Below are 21,856 nucleotides of genomic sequence, written 5' to 3'. Positions count from 1 at the left end.
GATTGCGTTTGTCACTCTTTGTAGTATTGCTGCAGAACCGCTCAGCAGTCACAATGCTGCACAGTGGAAACGCACTATACTATGCTTTCTATATGTGCAAGTATTTTATACGTGTATTACACAACTATATACTGCACACCAAATAGTACACCTATACCAGTCCTTAGAAGGACCTTTGTGGAACTAGTGGGTTGTGATTAGCAGACTGTACCTCACTCAACCCTATATACTGTAGTACACTATTCCTTACCAGTCCTTAGAAGGACCTTTGTGGAACTAGTAGGTTGTGATTAGCAGACTGTACCTCACTCAATCCTATATACTGTAGTACACTATACCTCACCAGTCCTTAGAAGGACCTTTGTGGAACTAGTAGGTTGTGATTAGCAGACTGTACCTCCGTCCCTATACTCATAAAGGACTACTGCAGCAGAAGGGCAGCAGTCAGCAGTAGTGCACCTCAACCCTATATATTGTGGACCTATACCAGTCCTTAAGGATTAGCAGACTGTACCTCACTCAACCCTATATACTGTAGTACGCTATACCTTACCAGTCCTTATAAGGACCTTTGTGGAACTAGTAGGTTGTGATTAGCAAACTGTACCTCACTCAACCCTATATACTGTAGTACACTATATCTTACCAGTCCTTAGAAGGACCTTTGTGGAACTAGTAGGTTGTGATTAGCAGACTCTACCTCAGTCCCTATACTCATAAAGGACTACTGCAGAATAGGGCAGCAGTCAGCAGTAGTGCACCTCAACCCTATATATTGTGGACCTATAAAAGTCCTTAAGGATTAGCAGACTGTACCTCACTCAACCCTATATACTGTAGTACGCTATATCTTACCAGTCCTTATAAGGACCTTTGTGGAACTAGTAGGTTGTGATTAGCAGACCGTACCTCAGTCCCTATACTCATAAAGGACTACTGCAGCAGAAGGGCAGCATTAAGCAGTAGTGCACCTCAACCCTATATATTGTGGACCTATACCAGTCCTTAAGGATTAGCAGACTGTACCTCACTCAACCCTATATACTGTAGTACGCTATACCTTACCAGTCCTTAGAAGGACCTTTGTGGAACTAGTAGGTTGTGATTAGCAGACTGTACCTCACTCAACCCTATATACTGTAGTACACTATACCTTACCAGTCCTTAGAAGGACTTTTGTGGAACTAGTAGGTTGTGATTAGCAGACTGTACCTCAGTCCCTATACTCATAAAGGACTACTGCAGCAGAAGGGCAGCAGTCAGCAGTAGTGCACCCCAACCCTATATATTGTGGACCTATACCATTCCTTAAGGATTAGCAGACTGTACCTCACTCAACCCTATATACTGTAGTACGCTATACCTTACCAGTCCTTATAAGGACCTTTGTGGAACTAGTAGGTTGTGACTAGCAGACTGTACCTCACGCAACCCTATATACTTTAGTACACTATACCTAACCAGTCCTTATAAGGACCTTTGTGGAACTAGTAGGTTGTGATTAGCAGACTGTACCTCAGTCCTTATACTGATAAAGGACTGCTGTAGAATAGGGCAGCAGTCAGCAGTAGTGCACCTCAACCCTATATATTGTGGACCTATACCAGTCCTTAAGGATTAGCAGACTGTACCTCACTCAACCCTATATACTGTAGTACGCTATACCTTACCAGTCCTTAGAAGGACCTTTGTGGAACTAGTAGGTTGTGAATGATTAGCAGACTGTACTCAGTCCCTATACTGATAAAGGACTACTGCAGCAGAAGGGCAGCAGTCAGCAGTAGTGCACCTCAACCCTATATATTGTGGACCTATACCAGTCCTTAAGGAATAGCAGACTGTACCTCACTCAACCCTATGTACTGTAGTACCCTATACCTTACCAGTCCTTATAATGACCTTTGTGGAACTAGTAGGTTGTGAATGATTAGCAGGCTGTACCTCAGTCCCTATACTCATAAAGGACTACTGCAGCAGAAGGGCAGCAGTCAGCAGTAGTGCACCTAAGCCCTATATATTGTGGACCTATACCAGTCCTTAAGGATTAGCAGACTGTACCTCACTCAACCCTATGTACTGTAGTACCCTATACCTTACCAGTCCTTATAAGGACCTTTGTGGAACTAGTAGGTTGTGAATGATTAGCAGACTGTACCTTAGTCCCTATACTCATAAAGGACTACTGCAGCAGAAGGGCAGCAGTCAGCAGTAGTGCACCTCAACCCTATATATTGTGGACCTATACCAGTCCTTAAGGAATAGCAGACTGTACCTCACTCAACCCTATGTAATGTAGTACCCTATACCTTACCAGTCCTTATAAGGACCTTTGTGGAACTAGTAGGTTGTGAATGATTAGCAGACTGTACCTCAGTCCCTATACTCATAAAGGACTACTGCAGTAGAAGGGCAGCAGTCAGCAGTAGTGCACCTCAACCCTATATATTGTGGACCTATACCAGTCCTTAAGGAATAGCAGACTGTACCTCACTCAACCCTATGTACTTTAGTACCCTATACCTTACCAGTCCTTATAAGGACCTTTGTGGAACTAGTAGGTTGTGAATGATTAGCAGACTGTACCTCAGTCCCTATACTCATACTTGACTGCTGCCCTTCTGCTGCAGTAGTCCTTTATAATATTCTTTCTACATTTGGAAGAAAGAATATTATATGTGTACAAGCCTATTACCATGCCAGTCCTGAAAAGAACCTTTGTGGACCTAATAGTTTTGAGATTTACAAAATTTTGATACCCTTGTAGGAGTCAAGTACCAGCGCTGTGTTATCTTAATGGATAGTTCCCAAAGATTGGAGCATTTGGTAACTTTAAAAGTGGAATTGTATGCTGTAGCCCATTGGTCCAAGGTGTACACATGGCCTAGGTCTGATTCCTATGTAAGCATAGATTTATTTTTGGTAAATACGCTTTTCTGCTGGAGTATATTATAAAAAAGGGAAATACCTTTACTAGCATTTGATTGGGTTTTGAAAAATTTCCAAGCAGGGTGGGGTATTTCGCAAGTCCACTTTGGGGTTGCGAGTAGGTAGTGTCTCTCTCGGAGATAGAGGTGGAGGTCAGTGTCAGGAATGTGAAATTCCTCTTGTAGATTGTGGAAGGTTTTAAGTTTGTTGTTGGTGAAGAGATCATTAATAAATAGGATTCCATTTTGCTGCCATTGGTTAAAAGAGATTAGGTCTATCTTGTAATGCATGACTTGCAAGGGGGTTTGTATGATGGTTTTAGTAGAGTAGGATTGACTGAGACGTACAAATTTTTTCCAAACTTGGGCTGTAGCAACCATTGTTGGGGGAATATGTGAGTACAGCGGGGAAGGTCTAGGGTCAGAAAGGAGCCATGCGGAGAGGTTTTTCCCCGGGATAAGAGAGGCTTCAATGTGTCCCCACATGTGAGCGGAGAGGATGAGAACCAATCCTTAGTTTGGGTCAATACTGATGCCATATAATAGTCCTAAAAGTCTACATATCCGGCACCCCCAACCCTACGGTGTTTAATCAAGTTAGTGTGTGCACTTCTGCTCTTTTTACCCTGCCACATGTAGCAGGAGAGTACGGACTATAGGGACCTGAAGTATTTGGCAGGGATAACGATAGGGAGTGTCCGGAACAAGTATAGAATTTGGGGGAGATGCATCATTTTGAAGGCCGCTAGACGACCCATCCAGGACAGCTCGAAAGACGCCAGCCTGCGCAAGTCTTCTTGTAGTTTGGTTTTAAAAGGAATAAAGTTATGCGAAAATAATTCTGCTGTCGTTTTGGTTAATTGGACTCCAAGGTAAGATATGCTTTTATCCGCCCAAGTACATGGCGTTTGGTGTTGTAAAATCAGACTGGTAGTGGAGTCGACTCCTAAATTCAAAATGCAGGATTTAGTGTCATTGACTTTATAGTAGGAAACTTTACTGAACAAGGCTAACGTCTCTTGGGCCGCCGGGAGGGAGGTGATAGGATCAGAAATCATGAGAATTACGTCGTCCGCAAATAAGCTAATTTTATGTGCTCGGGTATACCTTTAATTAGAGCGTTCGTGCGGATAGACTGTGCCAGTGGTTCCATTATTAGATTAAATATTAGGGGGGACAGGGGGCACCCCTGTATAGTGCCATCGGATATAGCAAACGGGGAAGATAGTGCCTCAGCAGAGTACACTTGGGCTGAGGGGGAGGAGTATAAGGCCATAATAGCATTGAGTATTGGACCAGTAAAACCAAATTTTTGTAGTGTAGAAGACAGGTACCCCCAGTGCACTCTGTCAAACGCTTTTTCAGCGTCTAGGGACAAGAGTACAGAGGGGGTACCCGAGCTCCCTGCGTGGTGAATAATGTCGATCATCCTTCTAGTGGCATCAGAGGATTGGCGGCCTTTTGTGATACCTGATTGGTCCTTGTGTATAAGATTGGGGATAATGTTGATCAGTCGGTTGACTATAATTTTCGCATAGATCTTGACATCTACGTTTAAAAGGGAAATAGGGCGGAAATTTTGGGGGGCATTTGGTTCTTTTCCAGGTTTTGGAAGCGTAACAACTATTGCACTCAGCATCTCTGATGGGAAGGAGAAGGAAGTCACAGCGGATTTGTAGACTTTGCAAAGTGTGGGAGCTAGAATATGTTGAAAAGATTTATAATATTCCCCATTAAGTCCATCTGGTCGTGGGGATTTAGAGTTTGGGAGCTTATTGATAACACTTAATATTTCAGGGACTGTAAAAGGATCATTAAGGTTAGCTAGCTGTACCGGTGAGATGGAAGGGAGTTTAATTTGCTATAAGAATTTGTTTATTTCCTCTTGGGATGGTTGCACAGTGTGCTTATCTTCTCTCAGGTTATAGAGATCTTTGTAATAGCGATCTCATGGGGTTTCATTAGTTTCTTGTTGGTATGAGGATGAAACAGGAACGGAATTTTGGATTTGGCTTTATACCCTTTTAGTCTCAGTGCCAGCAATTTTCCTGCTTTGTTACCCGTTGAGTATGTAGACGCTCTAAGTTTGGTTAGGGTTTTCCCAAATGATTCTAATAGGAGCGAGCGTAACTTGTGGCGTAGTTTAAAAATTTGTGTTTGGAGTGTAGGGGAAGGATTCTGTTTGTTTTGGGATTCAGTGGCTTCAATGGCGGCTGTGAGTTGGTCTAGTTTTAATGATCTCTGTTTCTTTTCCCTGGCCCCCAATTGAATAAAGACACCCCTGAAAACAGCTTTATGGGCTCTCCACACCACCACCGGATCAGACACTGATTGGGAGTTGATGGAGAAAAATTCTCCTAGTTGTTGTTTGAGAGAATTAGCAGTATGTGGATTATGGAGAAGATAACTGTTTGTCCTCCAGAGAAATGAGTTGGGTTGAGGTGTTTTAGTATCAATAGTAATACTAATAGGAGCATGGTCTGACCAGGTGGTGGTGTGGATCTCCGAAGCTGACACTTTTTGAAGCAGGCATTTATCAGAAAGAAACAGGTCTATGTGTGAGTAGGTGTTGTAACGTGGCGACAGGTAAGTATAATCGCGTTCACTTGCGTGACAACACCTCCACACGTCAAACATCTCGTTCGAAGACAGAAATTTGCTTAGTGGTGAGGCAATCCTCTTAATCCCAGCAGTAGAGTCTATACCGTAATCCGGTACTTGGTTAAAATCTCCGCACCACAATAAGTTACTTTTCCTATGAGTTTTAACCGTTTCCAATAAGTCATTTAAGAAGGACATCTGGCGATGGTTCGGTGCATACAAGGAAACCAAGGTGTATTGGACGTTGTTAAGTGTGCAAACTAAGATGATGTAGCGGCCTTCTGTGTCCGTGATGCAGTTCTGCAATTGAAAGAGGACTGTATCCCGGATAGCAATCATCACCCCTCGTTGCTTCTTAGTATAGGAGGATTTTAAAACATGAGGAAACGCTTTATGCTGGCACCGGGGTGAGGATTCTTGTGTAAAATGCATTTCCTGCACGCATAGTAGATCACTTTTGAGCAATAAGGCTGTTTTCCACAATGATGTGCGTTTGGCCGGGTGGTTTAAGCCTTTCGCATTAAGGGAGACTATAGTGATTGTCATAGTAGTAGCTGTGAGTTTGTCAAGTTTAACGGTGCACTTACAGTTGGGAGAAGTGGAGCAGCGGGTTTCAAGGTGTGTGTGCCTTCAGTAGTTGAGGAAAGAGTCCAGGTAGGCCGGCAGGCGAAGGTTCCATGGCGTCGCCCAGAAGCTTGATGTGCGAGGCGAGATTGGTGCGGTTACGACAGATAACGTGCTGCAGATGTAACTCAAGGTGAAAAAACAAGGCAACCGGATAAATTGGGGTAAAACATACACAAAAAAAAAAAGAGAAAAAACAGAACAGCAAACAATGCCGGAACATAGACTGTGTACAACAAGTCAGCAGTGCTCATCCCTAAAGGGCGCTGACTTAACCAGGGGGAAAGTTCGGGCTCTAAGGTCAATGGAAGAGACGGTCAGCCGGACCAGATTCTTTAGGTAGCTCCGTATGAGAAAAACGGAGATAAAATAGGTAGTAGAGCTCATTTCATCTGTGGATGGTAGCTCCTACGGAGAGATCTTTGGGGTGGAGAACTAAATCTTCTGGGTGCTGCAGAGTTGCCATTCGGTATCTCTGGAATGATGCCCCATGATTGCAATAGTTTCATGCCTCCTTCAACCGTGGAGATGGTCTGAGGGATTCCATTATACATGACCAGAATAGTGGCTGCGTGACGCCATTTGTAGATAATTTTATGATTTGTGAGAGCTTTAGTGATGGTTTTCAACTATCTGCGTAGTTGTAGCGTATACTGCGATAGGTCAGTAAAAAGTTGAATATCTGCAATAGGGGCAGGTAATGTTGTAATGGCCCTAGCTCTAGAGGTAGCATACTAGAGAACATGGTGGTAGCATATTTGTGCAGGTCTGCGGAAGAAACCGTCTCCGGTATACCGCATATCTTAATGTTATTGCGGCGGGAGCGGTCCTCGAGGTCCGCGATTTTTGACTTGATCCAATCAGTATCTTCTTTCTGGGCCATACACGTGTCAACTAAATCCTTAACCGTATCTGTACACTCCCCCATTTTATCTTCCATATATTGCACTCTATCCCCCATTTGCTGCATGTCTGTGGTAAACTTGTGGATCAGGGAGGACAGGTTAGTCATGAGGAAGGATTGTAGTGATAAGAGCATGTCCTTCATGGTAGTATCAAGGACCAGCTGGCCCGAGGTAGGGAAGGCCGCTATGGAGGATTGCAGGGAAGATATGGCATGTGAGTTGTGCAGCTCAGTACTCACTGTGGTCTGGGCCTTGTCCGCTGTATCCAAGCGCATCCGCGCTTTAACGGGGCTCCTGGAGGACGGGGAGATCGGCGGTGAGTTGGTGATGGAGGATGGCATTGATTCTCCCTCTGTATCCCCAGGATCGCTGCTTGGGAGGTCTGTATAGGCTGACGACAGGCACGCGGCGGTCCCACCGGCGCCATATTGGCTGTGTCTCTCACGCTGGAAGGAAAGCGCTGTGAGCTTCTGGAGGTTTTTCTCCTCCTTTCTCTTGTGGGACATCGTGGCGGTGTGTTCTGGGAGCGAATGCGGTCTCGCTAGGGACGGATGGTGTCCGTAAGGCTCTGGATGTCCGGCCGGCTGACAAGAGCTCCTGGCTTAGGCTGCCACTCCGCGCGCACGCAAGCCACGCCCCCCAATGCCATATAGTTGTGTGCGTTACTGCCAGTTTAACGTCATATAGTTTTGTGTGCGTTACTGCCACTTTAAAGCCACATAGTTCTGTGTGCATTACTGCTAGTTGAATGCCATACCGTTTTGCGTGCGTTACTGACAGTTTAACGCCATATAGTTCTGTGTGTCACTGTACGTTTGGTGAATTATACTGCAGTATATTCTAGCATATCTGTGGAGTGTGTATGTGTAGCTAGAGTACTCAAATTAAAGTGCACCAAACACCTCTTTACATTTATTAAAGTGCATCTACGTACAGATTTCAACATATTCTTTACATTTGCTTATAAGCACCGCCCCCTCCATCCCAATAATATCTGGGAGGACAACAAGAAGAGGCAGACATCCCCTTGGGACTGTAAGGGGGCCAGAAACAAATGTATCCACAGGCGAAGGTGGACGTGGTGGTCACTCCTCAGGCAGGGCATAATTTCCTCTGTTTAGTGAGTTTGCCCGTGCTATCCAGCCACAGCATGCAGAGGAGGTGGTGGACTGGCTTACTACACCTTCCTCATCCTCCTCATCCTCTGTCAGCAAGCAGAGACAAGTGTGCAGTCCCCTGCAGTTGCTAGAGTGGATAAACCTGCCTCCTCATCCACATCTATTCCTGTCATAGCCCCAACATCAGCCATTGAGGAGTCAGCTGAGTTATTTGACCACAGCGTCAGCCACTTGTTCCTTGATGATGCCCAGCCATTACTGGATTCAAGTGATGGTTCTGAGGTTGAGGATGACAGGAACATGAGCCTAGAGAGAGGGAGGAACACTGGTAGACAAATTGGCATTCATGTTCCCCAAAACACTGTGTATTGCCAAGTTGTCTCCAGTAGTAATGATGAAGATGGAGGAGATGGAGATGGTGATGATGATGATGAGGTCACTGATGCGACTTGGGTGCCAGAGCAGAGGAAGAAACTGAATGTGAGGTGGCATAAACCCAAGGAAACTGACATCAAGTAAGAGTAGAAAGCAGCCACCCTATTCCATCACATTCTGCAGCTGTTATATCCCGGCCTACTCCCCAAAGCTCAGTTGTCTGGGCCTTTTGTTCCATAACTTTTTATTAAAGCATATTGTTCAATACAGTAACATTTTGCCAATAGACTTATTCAACGCATACAGGTTTATGGAATTATAACAACTTCTATGTAAAGAAGCTTCAATCGTGCATACAATCATTGACGACTCCCTAGGGTATATGAGTGACCAGGAGCGCACGTACTCCAATGTGTAGGTGATTTCTTCGCATTTATTGATGCGCGCTCCCCCTCACCCACCCCCCAGGATTGGCTATCTCGAATAGAGCTTTAGCACAATCCTGCAGGTTGCATATCACATAGGTTCATGTTTCTAGTCCATTGGACTAGTATCCATATGCCCATGTAGAGTCAAAAAATCATACAGCAAGTAGCACAGTTATAGAAAGTGAAAAGAAAGGATGAGAGGGGGGGAGAGGGATGGGAAGGGCGAGTGCCCAGCCGAGACAGAGACTTATGATGCATCTGACCTTTATTTATTTATAATTATTTCCCCTTTTTTGATAGTATTATCACTCAAAGACCTAGTTACCCTTTTGTGACACCATTTCTGCATACGGTAAAGAGAACTTAAAAGCGAACCAGCAGGACCATATTTTAGATGCCAGCTCTGCTTCTTTCCTAATCTTAAGCTTAAGCGTACTATTTTCCATCTGGTAAATTCGATCTACCTCTGTTAACCATAGGCCAAGGGAGGGGATTTTTTTTCTGTTTTCAGAATTTCTGGATCAGCTCCTTGGCATCGTTCAGTAGGTGAGGGGTGATTTCTTATATGATCCTACTGATTCCTCTGTACAGTGGAATGATATTTGCCAAGGATCATTCTTTATTTTGCTACCTTGTATTTTCTCAATCCAATAAATGATATTGAGGCAGTATGGTCTAATGAAAGGGCACGACCACCAGATATGGGCGTGTGATCCAACATATCCGCAACCCCTCCAGCATAACTCTGAGATAGTTGGAAAAGTCTTGTTAAGTATGACTGGGGTGTAGTGCCATCTCATTAACAATTTATAATTTACTTCTGCTGTTTTGGAAGATATTGAAGAGATGTGTGCGAGACATAATATCGTGTCACGTTGGGTAGTTGATAAATGGCCTTGCAGATCCCGTTCCCATCTGGAGAGGAACGAGTGCTGTGGACTTGGTGAGACAGAATGCAAGGCCTGGTAGAAACTAGATATGGGCTTGGCAGGAGGTTGAGCTCCAGAAAATACTTCTTCCACAGGGTTCAGTTACTCCTCTGTTCGCAGGGGAACAGGGAGAGTGCTTACAAATTGTGAAAGTTGGTGATGCTTCCACTGATTCATGAAAGAGATCTGTCCCATTGGAACAATCTCTGAAATAGGTAATATGCCAGCTTCATTTATGACTTGATGTAACAAAAAAGGTGTTTCTGAAAAACATTTGCTGAAGCTGGAATCAATATTCCCTGGTGGGAAGTAGTCATGACCTGTCAACTACATGAGCAGAGAGTTATAGAGCCAGCCCTGCTTTCTGCACAAATAGTCCCAAGACGCGAATGAAGATCTGGTAAGGGATGAGGTGGTCGAGTCCAGCTTGCAGTATCTATTTGGTATCCAAATTAGTGGATATAAGTCCTTTCCACTTTAGTCTCTTTATGGTACTTACAGTCTGATATTCATGTTAGGATAATGGTGGTGTAATATTTTTGAAAGTCCGGGAGTGCCAACCCTCCAGAGACTTTGGGCTTTATTAACCATTTATGAGCAATACGGGGTTTCTTGTGGTTCCAGACAAATTTACCAATTACTGATTGCAAAAGTTTAAAAAATCCTATAGGGACTTTATATGGGATCATCTGGTACATAAAAAGCATCCTGGGCAATATATTCATCTTTACAATTGCGATTTTGCCTAGCCAGGAATGTGGCAGGTGAGCCCATTTGTCTAGGTCCACCCTAATTGTGTTTAGTAAGGGGATATCATTTCTTAGGAACAGGGAAGCTGGGCTGGGGGTAAGATAAATACCAAGGTATTTTAAAGCTAATGGCTGCCACTAGAAGGAGAAGGAAGATTGTAGGCTGGTCATCGTCTTATGTGGGACAGATATGTTTAGGATCCTGATTTAGGTTAATTTTAAAATTAGAGAATGCACCGAATTCATGAAAGGCTGACATGAGATTAGGGAGGGTGATGAGTGGCTGCTGAACATAAAATAGGATATCATCCGCGTATGCGGCGTATTTGTGTTCAGTCTTTCCTATTCTAATTCCATGGATGTTGGGGTTACCTCGTACTACTGCTAGAAAGGGTTCCAATGATCAAACAAAAAGGATAGGGGACAAAGGACATCCTTACCTTGTTCCATTGTGCAAAACAAATGGGTCGCTTAATGTGCCGTTTATTTTTATTTGTGCTGAGGGGTTCTGATACAGGGCTGCTATTTTTGCTTTTAAGTGTGGTCCTATCCCAAAATGTGACAGCGTAGCCATTAGGTACTCCCAGTCCGCCCTGTCAAACGCTTTTCTGCATCAGATGATACGAGCAGGGTGGACTGGGAGCACCCCCGCACGTACGACAGCAGGGACAGTGTTCTGAGGGAATTATCTCGGGCTTCCATGCCCGGTATGAAGCCCATATGATCTCTAGAGATCCACAAGGGAATCAGGGGTAGGAGTCTATTGGCAATTGCTTTAGATAGATTTATAGATTTTTGCGTCCATATTAAGAAAAGAAATGGGGCGGTAACTGCCGCAAAGGCTTGGATCCTTCCCTGATTTTGGCAGTACTGTGATGTGAGCGTGAAGAGTCTCTGGTCGGAACCCCCCTCTGCAGATGCCCAGTTGTCGTAGGAGGTTAAGTGTGGGAGTAATATGTCAGCGAAAGTGCAGTAGTATGAAACCGTCAGCCCATCGGGACCCGGCGCTTTGCCATTCGCCATGTTTTTAAGTGCATTTTTAAGTTCTGCAAGGGTATGGTCCCCCTCCAGAGACTCTAGGGTATCTGTTGACAGTTTGGATAGGTTAGCTTTAGCTAAGTACTTGTTTATGGCCATACGTCTCGCCTCGCCATCAGTGATTGTGGGGCCCACGGGGTACAACTTTTGATAGAAAGCCCGGAATTCATTATCTATTTCATGGGTTTTATAGAGCAGCATATCTGATGATGACTTAATTTTAGGCTGATTTTTTTTTGGGCAATAGACCGTGCGAGTATACGGCTGGGTTTATTTCCCCATTCATAGAACTACTGGAGAGTTAAACGTTGATGTGACGTGAATTCTTCATAGAACAGGGCTTTCAGCTCCTCTCTCTTCTTAGTAAGAGAGTGTAATATTGTAGGAGAACTCTCAAGCTTATGAGTTCTCTCCAGCAGACCTATGTCCCTTCTGAATTTTAATTGCGCCACCGTCCTCTCCCTCTTCCTCCTGGAGCCTAACTCCACAAGCTTACCTCTAATGTGGGCCTTATGGGCCTCCCACAGCACGCCTGGTGTAATCTCAGGTGATTTGTTGTCTTGGAAGTAGAGGGAAAGATCCGAGGCCAATTTATTAACATCAATTTCGTCTGCTATAAGTGGATCGTTAAGACGCCAATTTGTGGACTTAACTGGTATTGACGGTATTTGCAAGGAAATACTAATCGAAGTGTGGTCAGAGACTGTCGAAACTTCAATACGGGCATTCGTTACAAGGTCTAGGTAATGATATTGAAGGAAAAAATAGTCTAACCTCGAGTGGATGTTATGTAAGTGTGAGTAAAACGTGAAATCTTGTAGGACTCTCCAGATGTCCATAAGTTGGACCTCATGTAGTTGTTTTCTTATATGTGCCAATCGTCTGTGAGGGACATGTGTTTTATCCTGGGTCATGTCGTGAGGGGCTCAAGGGCAACATTCATATCACCTCCCATGATTATACAGCCATCAGCAAATTCCTTTAGTCAGAGTGGTTGATACGAATTCCGCTTGCCCTTGATTGGGGGCATATATGTTGGCGAGAGTGCATGGCGAATTTCCCAGGGTGCCATTTATGAACAGATACCTACCTAGTTTATCCATCAGGGACTCCTCTACAAGGAATGGGGATCCCCTTTTGAACCCGATGGCCACACCTTTAGCCTTCGATATATCTGATAGGCTGTAGGTCAATTTTACCATGGCCATTGAGTTCATCCAGGGGTCCCAAACCATGCATCGTCTCCGCTCGACTGGCAGTTGGGCTGATATGGGTAAATGGAGGGGGGAGAAGTGGGGGGATAGAATAAGAAGGATGGAAAAAAAGACCAGAAGAAAAAGAAAAGGTACATTATCAAGAAAACATACGGCTGCATGTCTCCATCATGTACGCAAAGCCTTGCTGTACACATCTCAGGGCAGTGTTTGGCCTGCCACGGCCTCCCATCTCCCTCTATGGGGACCGGATGTAGTTCCCAGGCCCGCCACACACTGTCCCTCCCTTTGAGGGGGGTTCCCTGCACCAACTCCTGACCGCTCGTGGCTTAACTCAGCACACTTCTCTCATGCGGTCCGGCGCCGGCATAATAAAAGTGCAAACATAGCAATCCAAACCACGTGGTTTACTTCACCACTAACTGCATTAGATACGCTACCATTTGATTGCGATTAACCATTATAGCAAATATTAACAATCTAACTTCTAAAATAAAACATCATAACAGTTTAACCATTAAGAATTGTGCTTATTGTGTGAGTTCCGGGGGTTCAATGTTGAGGTCCATGCAGAATGTTTCCAGGTCCTCTGGAAATCGTAAAATGGCTGTCTTCCCATCCCTATTTGCTAGCAGGGCGGATGGAAAGCCCCACCTGTAGTTAATAGAGTTTAGACGTAGCTTCTCTGTAAGTGACTTTAGGGCTCTGCATCTCTCCAGTGTCTCTCTGGACAAGTCTGGGAAAAGAGCCAGGGTAACTCCATCAAATTCTAAAGTAGTTGCTTCTCTTGCTCTCTTCATGATGAGTTCTTTCTCTTCATAGTAGTGCACACGGCAAATTACATCCCTGAGTGTTTAAGATGATAGGTTTCGTGGACGAAGAGCCCCGTGCACCCTATCCAGTGTCAGGGGATGGGTAGCTGGGTTGCCCAACAGTTTGATAAATACGCTGCAAATGGTGGCTGTCAAGTCCTCATCCCTTGTGGCCTCCGGCAGACCTCTTATAGGGATATTATTTATCCTGTTGCGGTTTTACTGGTCCTCAATTTTGTACATGGCCAACCTGTGTGCAATTGTCTGTGCTCGGACAGTAGCCTGCAAGTCTCTGATGGCGGCCGCATTCCTATCCAGGTGCTGCTCTGACTCCTCCACCCGCTGTAAGACCTGTGAGAGGTCCACTCTGACCACTGATAATTATTTTCTAAATACCTTCTCTAGGCCAGCTAGCATAGAGGCTAGGTCTGTTTTCGTGGGATGTCCGCTTACAAGGTCCACGATGCTGGTTCCTCTGCCTGGGCTCCCCCGTCCGCCTGAGCTGCCCGAGGATACGGGAGAGCGGTGTTTAGATTCCGGACTGTGTCGGGGGCGGAGCCCGCGCCCGACCCATGTGATGAGCGGCCTAATCCGTCCAGCTCCGAGATTTCCTCTGCCTCCGGGGCCAAAAATCACTAAATGGAGCTGGTCGGGTTGTTCTTTTTTGAATGGGACTTGCCCGCTCGCCTTCCCGCATTTGCCATTGCGGTTGGTCTGCGGAACGGAGCCTTGTAGATGGGTGTAGTGTATGCCGATGCCAGAGCTCCTGTGAGGTGCATCTTTTGCAGCACATTTCCAGCAGATCTCACTGTTGCTATCTGCAAACTGTGTCTCAGGCAAATCAAATGTGGCAAAAACACCAACCATTTGGGTACCACATGCCTAACAAGGCATTTAACGTCCAACCACTCAGCCCATTGGCAAGAGCACCTAATAGTGACACAAAATAGGGCACAAATCTATCCCTCCTCCTCCTCCTTACCCACTTCAGTCTGCCCCTGCTATACTGAGTCATTACCTCTCAGCAGCCTCCACTGACAGGGATGATGGGATAGCACAGGGTGTCCCAGGTCCTAGCAGCACACCACCAGCTGTAGACTGTAGCTGGCAAATTTCTCTGCCCCATCTGCTGCAGCGGAAAAAAATACAGTTCCTGCCACCCACATGTCCAGTGTCTAAACGCAAGCTTGTCAAAGCTGTTGGCTTTCCAACTTCTGTCTTTCAGCATGGTGGATTTTGCCCCATTCTGTGAATTTGCACAATGTGCTGTACCACAATGGCACGTTCCTAGTGGCTACTACTTTTCACGTAAGGCCGTTCCATCTCTCTATCATCACATGGAAGGGAATGTTCTGACATTGTTGGGCAAGACACTCAGCCATAAAATCCACCTTACTGCTGACATGTTTCGAGCAAGCATGGGCAGGGACGATATATTTCATTCACAGCACACTGGGTAACGTTGCTTGCAACTCAAAAGGATGCAGGACAGGGCTTGGTGCTGCAGCTTGTTGTGTCTCCACGTCTCCATACATCTGGTGGTGATGATGCCAGACCTGTGAGCTCTACCCCCTCTTCCTCCTCCTCTGCCACTCCATGCACTCCTCTGCAGAATTGTCTTATGAACATCAGGTACACCAGGGCTATTCCATGAGTCAGGTTAAAAGGTGCCATACAGTGCTTCAGCTGGTGTGTTTAGGGGACAGGAACCAAACTGGAGCAAAGATTCTTGCAGCTCTGCAGGGACATGCCCAGAGGTGGTTCACAATACGCCAGCTAGAGCCAGGAATGGTGGTGTCCGATAATGGCTCAAACCTCCTGTCAGTACTTAGACAGGGAAAGTTGAGTTGTGCTATGCCTGTCACATGTCCTTAATTTGGTGGTGCAACTTTTCCTAAGTACTTACCCAGGGTTGCAAGATGTACTAAAACAGACCAGAAGAGTCTGTAGCCATTTCAGGAGGTCATACACAGCCAGTGCTTGGTTGGCTGAAATTCAGCGGGAATTCCACCTGCCCATAAACATCCTGATTTGTGACATGCCCACCAGGTGGAACTCGACTTTGATGATGCAGCAGAGTGCCATCAACGAGTACCTGTGCCACTATGGCACGACGACGGACTCAGGCCACATCAGCTTTTTTTCCCCACGCCATTGGCTGATCATTAAGGGTGCATGCATTGTATTGTCACCATTTGAGGAGACCACAAGTATGGGGAGCAGTGACAGTGCATGCATCAGTGACACAATCCCTGCATGGCATTGTGGACAGGGTACTGGAGGCAGAGCAGCAGGAGGAAGAGACAATCATTCCACAGAACAGACAGGAGGAGAGAGGGGAGGAGGACGAAGAGGAGGATTCTGGCACTTTCATAGGCTTCGAAGAAGAGGAAGACATGGGTCTTTCTATAAGCAATGGCTTTCCAACCCCAGGACCCTTGGGAGGAGGAAGTTCCAGATGCTGTCATCCTGTGACCCGGGGAGTCTGCTTCTCAAGCCTCAGCAAATTTGAGGCGCATGGGCAACCTCTTCAAAGCCTGCGAAAGGACCCAAGAATACGTGACATAAAGAAGAAGGATGCTTACTGATTGGCAACCCTCCTTGACCACCCTTATAATGGGAAGGTCTCAGAACTCATCCTGTGACCACAGAGATTGCAGAAGATAAAATCTTAAAGGACACATTCAAGAGGATTTTATTGAATGTTTTTCCTGACTCCAGTAGGTTACAGTGTCATGGAAAACGTAGTTTTGAGTCTACTGTTGGTCAAGAGAGGAGCATTGGAGAAGGTGTTCAGCTAAGTGAGGCATTTCAGATTTTTTTTTAGCCCTAGCCACCCAGGGCTGTCACCTTCCAAATCCCATCAGCAGCATCTGCATTACATGGTGGACTATTGCCTTGGGGCCAAAACAGATATGGAGAGCATTCCAACTGATGATCCACTGACTTACTGGGTCATGAGAATAGACCACTGGCCAGAACTTGCCCAGAATACAATTGAATTGTTGGGCTGCCCTGCATCCAGCATGCTTTCAGAACGGGCATTCAGTGCTGCAGGAGGTTTCATTACTGATCATAGAATGCGTCTTTCCACAGACTCTGTGGACCGTTTGACTTTTATAAAAATTAATCAGTCCTGGATTACCAGCTATGAAGCCCCTGATGTCGATGTCACTGATTAAGTCTTTTTGGGATGTGGAATCTCTGCAGGACTTTGAGGCTGCCTAGCTTTGAGGGTGTTCAATCATTTAATCTGGAAGAATGTTTTTGGTATAGGTTTTATGTGCACAATTAACACCCAAATTACCGCTATAGGGTTACAGTGGGAAGGCGCCACCAAAACCCAAAGACCAATTTTTCCACACCCGTTACTTCCATCCAAAGTCAAAGGGACACCAGAATGTATCCAAAAAATCTTTAATCTTGTTCCCAGTGCACTGCATTTTAGCCTCATCATACACACTGGCTCCCCAGCTGTTGCTGAGCGAAATAAAGGCAGCTTGCAGGCAAAATGACTTATTTTTGGGCTTTATAAATGCAATTTTTGCTGCAGCAGAATCTAGACATGGTACAGATCTGACACTTTACAGGTAGATGACCCCCCCCCCCCCCCAGTTACTATATTGGAAGGAATTTGTAATTTTTATGCTTTGACTTTAAAAATCTAAACATCACTGCTCATTTAAAAATTATGTTTTTCACAAACTTTTATTTTAATTGACACATGTCCCCCAGGGAAGGACCAGGACCCCTATAAACATTGTATGCCCAATTACTTGCATATAAGCCTTCAAAATGGGCACTTTTGATTTTTGACGTTCAGGTCCTATTGACTTTAATGGGGTTTGATATTCGTGGTGTTTGAAAGTTCTCGTGCAAACCAAACGTGTCTGTTCGGCCCACCCCTAGGGCACACGTGAGGAGTGCACATGCAGGAAGCAGCCAGAGGAAGCAGTAATGAGCCTGATGTGAGCTAAATGACCCAGAGCAGTAGCAGCTATCAACTCTTCTGTAGTGCACCATATCGAAAGCCAGTAGAGCCACTTGGTGCCCCTGCACCTGTCCCTGCTAGGTGGCTGGGCCCCTACAAGTGTATAGGCTGTCCCCCCTTGATGGCGGCCCTATATCAATGATGCTACATTCACGCTCCCTCACATCACTCTATCGCAACCTCTGCCATCTTCTTCCACTCTTCTTTCAGGTCAAGAGTATTCATTCAGATTCCTCCATGACTCACCATGGGTGGCATTACTTTTGTTCATCTGCTCAGGAGTTACTTGCAAATCGTTTTCAATATCTGCAAGATAGGAAGCAGACACGGAAATATGGCATACAGAGTTTTTTTTTTTTTTTTTTTTTTTGTAGTTCAATAATTTTTATTAAAGTTTCAAAGGAGAACGATTTTAACATACCAGAATGCACAGTACAGTTGTTAAACACAATCCAAGTCAGAGAAAAAAAAGGAGAAATAAAAGAAATAAAACGATCTAGCTTAGGAGATACTGTATGTTTAATACAGCCAATATTACAATGTGATTATGTACTATAGAGTGTATAATGATCTGGATGATCAAGAGAGTACATTGTCTTTTGAGAGAATGGGATAGTGCCTTTAGGAATGGGGATAAGGTTAAGTATAGTGCAGGGGCGTACCTAGAGCATTTGGCACCCAGGGCAAATCCTATATCTGGCACCCCCCCCCCAACTGTAAAAACACCCACAAAAAAACACCCTCCTCTGCCAAGATCAGCGTTTTTTAATTCTGCTTTCTTTTTTAAATGGCGCTGTTGGCTACAGAGTAAACCGTAAGTGACACTGTGCTGTCGCTTCCAGTTTTCTACATCGGAGACCTGATCAAAGGCAAAATCGGCTTTGTTCGGGTTTCTGGCCAGCTGGCTGGTGGCTCAGGTCTGCGGGTGGGATGGGAGACCTGGGCGGAGCTGTGGGGGGATGGGGACGTCCCCTCCCGCTCCTTGTAATAACAGCGGATGCTGTTCATCCATGGTAGCCAGTGACAATAGACGGGAAAGGACAGAGGTATCAGTCACTCAGGTGTGAGCAGATGCCACATTTTTGGACAGATTGTGCCACGGTCAGGAAAGTGGAGAGCTGGACTGGAGCTGCTATGAGGGAGACATCAGAGTGAGAAGGGGAGACAGCTGACAATACAAAGTATGGCCCATACTTTGCATTATCTACTGTCCTCAGGGACAGATCTGATCCAGAGATCCCACTGTATGGCGATCTCTGGATCGGATCTGTCCCTAAGGACAGCATTGGCATTGATGATTTGATTCAGATTTGGGAACTGACCTACTGACAAGGCGTGTTGCTTGCTGGACCGTGGATGGGATCTGATGGCCGCAGGGAAGATAGCAAGATGCTGCTGTGACCTGCTGCTTGCTGGACGGATCTGATGGCTGCAAGATGTGGGTGTAAGTCCCCCCCCCCTTTATCAGATACTCTATACCTGGTTTGTGAACACAGCAACACCACTTACCAGGTAAGCTCACAGCTCAGCTACTATAGGTGGGTGGTAGTCACACAGCAATATACAGCACACACATGCATTCTGCAACCTGTACATAGCACACGCCTGGATTCTGCAACCTGTACATAGCACACGCCTGCATTCTGCAACCTGTACATAGCACACACCTGGATTCTGCAACCTGTACATAGCACACACCTGCATTCTGCAACCTGTACATAGCACACGCCTGTATTCTGCTACCTGTATATAGCACAAATCTGGAGTCTACAACCTGTACATAGCACACGCCTGTATTCTGCAACCTGTACATAGCACACGCCTGCATTCTGCAACCTGTACATAGCACACGCCTGCATTCTGCAACCTGTACATAGCACACGCCTGCATTCTGCAACCTGTACATAGCACACGCCTGCATTCTGCAACCTGTACACAGCACACGCCTGCATTCTTCAACCTGTACACAGCACACGCCTGCATTCTGCAACTTGTACATAGCACACGCCTGCATTCTGCAACCTGTACATAGCACACGCCTGGATTCTGCAACCTGTACATAGCACACGCCTGCATTCTGCAACCTGTACATAGCACACGCCTGCATTCTGCAACCTGTACATAGCACACACCTGGATTCTGCAACCTGTACATAGCACACACCTGCATTCTGCAACCTGTACATAGCACACGCCTGTATTCTGCTACCTGTATATAGCACAAATCTGGAGTCTACAACCTGTACATAGCACACGCCTGTATTCTGCAACCCCCCCCCCCCCCATCAGGTCAGCTGCACTACCTACTACACAGCAACAACCCCCCCCCCCTTCCCCTTCTATGACAGAGCAGCACAGTAAGGATGGCAGGACAGACACACTCCTCCAACGTCTTCTCTTCTCACAGCTCACACACCCCCTATCACCAGCTCACCTCGGCTCTCAGCTTCAGCTAGGGAGGTTTAGACTCTGGAAGATGGTGTGGACACAGAGTGTAACAGCAACCACCCCTGCGCTGAATGATGACACACTCAGCTCGGCTGCTCAGCAGTGGTGGGTGGAGCTAGCAGGTGAAAACAGAAACTAGACCATACTATTTCGGCCACAGTGCTGGGGGTGTTCAAGCTCAAAAAAAACTCACAAAAAAACAGAGCAGCCAGAGCCAGGGATTCCCTTCAGGATACTGTCAGACAGTATCTGAGTGCAGAGTGAACCCCATAGCAATGCCACCCAGCCACTTACACCCCCCTCAATGTGTGGCACCTGGGGCGGAACGCCCCCCGCCCCCTGCTTGGTACGCCCCTGGTATAGTGTTGCTAGAGCTAATCTAAAGAGGAGCATACAAGAGGACAAATTTGTTTCTAAAAATAAAATTGAAGAATATTTTAGAGGGAATGATATATGTGAAAGTTGGAAAGGGATACAACTTTATCCTAAATGATAGAAAGAACACTCACCAGGGTACAAATTTAAAAATTTAAGTGGCTGAAGAATTAAACAGCTTTTTCTCATGTTTTAAAGTAGCAGTACCCCAGCAAACACAACTTTCAAGTACAGGAACACAAGGTGCATCAGGCATTTAAGTATGTTAATGTTAGAAAATTGGCAGGTCCAGATGGGGTCCCAGGGAGGGTTGTTAAGGTCTGTGCCCACCAACTTGCGGGGGTCTTTACTAATATATTATCATTGGCTATAGTTTTAACCTGCTTAAAATCTTCTATTATTACCCCGATATCCAAAAAAGCTAATATAGATAGTTTGAAGGACTATAGGTCGATTGCACTTACCCAGGTAATAATAAAGTGCTCTGAGGGTCTGCTTTACCAGGTAGTTTTGACCTTCATCAACTTGCATACAGAGCCAATAGAAGCACTGAGGACACTATAGCTCTTGTACTACATATGGCTTTAGGTCATCTGTAACACTCGGGCAACTATGTCGGAATGTTTTTCATTGACTATAGATCGACCTTCAACACGGTTGTCCCAGATTTTTGGATGGAGAAGATGTTGAAGCTGAATTTGCCCCCTTCTCTTTGCTCTTGGATAAGGGACTTCCTGAGAGACCACTCACGGGTGGTCAAACTAGGTAAGCATGTTTCTTCCCATCATATGGTCAGCATAGGAGTACAACTAGGTTGTGTATTGAGCCCTCTTCTTTACTCTCTATACACTTGTGAGTGTACATCTTGCTTTTCTACAAATAGCATCCTCAAATTCGCAGATGATACCACCATAGTAGATTGTATCACAAGAGGAGATGAGAAGCATTATAGGGAAGAGGTGGATAACCTAGTAGAGTGGTGTAAGGCAAACAAGTTGTCCTTAAACCCTGGGAAGATCAAGGAATGAATTATTTATTTTTGTAAGAGTAATGCCCCGTACACACACGGTCGGACATTCCGACCACAAAATCCGTCTGATTTCCTTCCGACGTATTTTGGCCAAAATTTGTCTTGCATACACACGGTTGCACAAAGTTGTTGGAAAATCTGATCGCTTGGAACGAGGTGACATTATACACGTACAACAGGACTATGTAGAGGCCAGTAGCCAATAGCTTTCGTCTCCAAATTTGAAACTTGACTGGCACTTTGTATGTCGGAATTCACTACATTTGATCGGGAAAAGTTTGATCAGATTTTGTTGT

This window comes from Lithobates pipiens, unplaced genomic scaffold (genome assembly GCF_037356315.1).
Source record: "Lithobates pipiens isolate NorthernLeopardFrog02 unplaced genomic scaffold, aLitPip1_a1.2 Scaffold_30, whole genome shotgun sequence".
Lineage (NCBI taxonomy): Eukaryota > Metazoa > Chordata > Amphibia > Anura > Ranidae > Lithobates > Lithobates pipiens.
Note: the sequence above shows the minus strand (reverse complement) of the source record.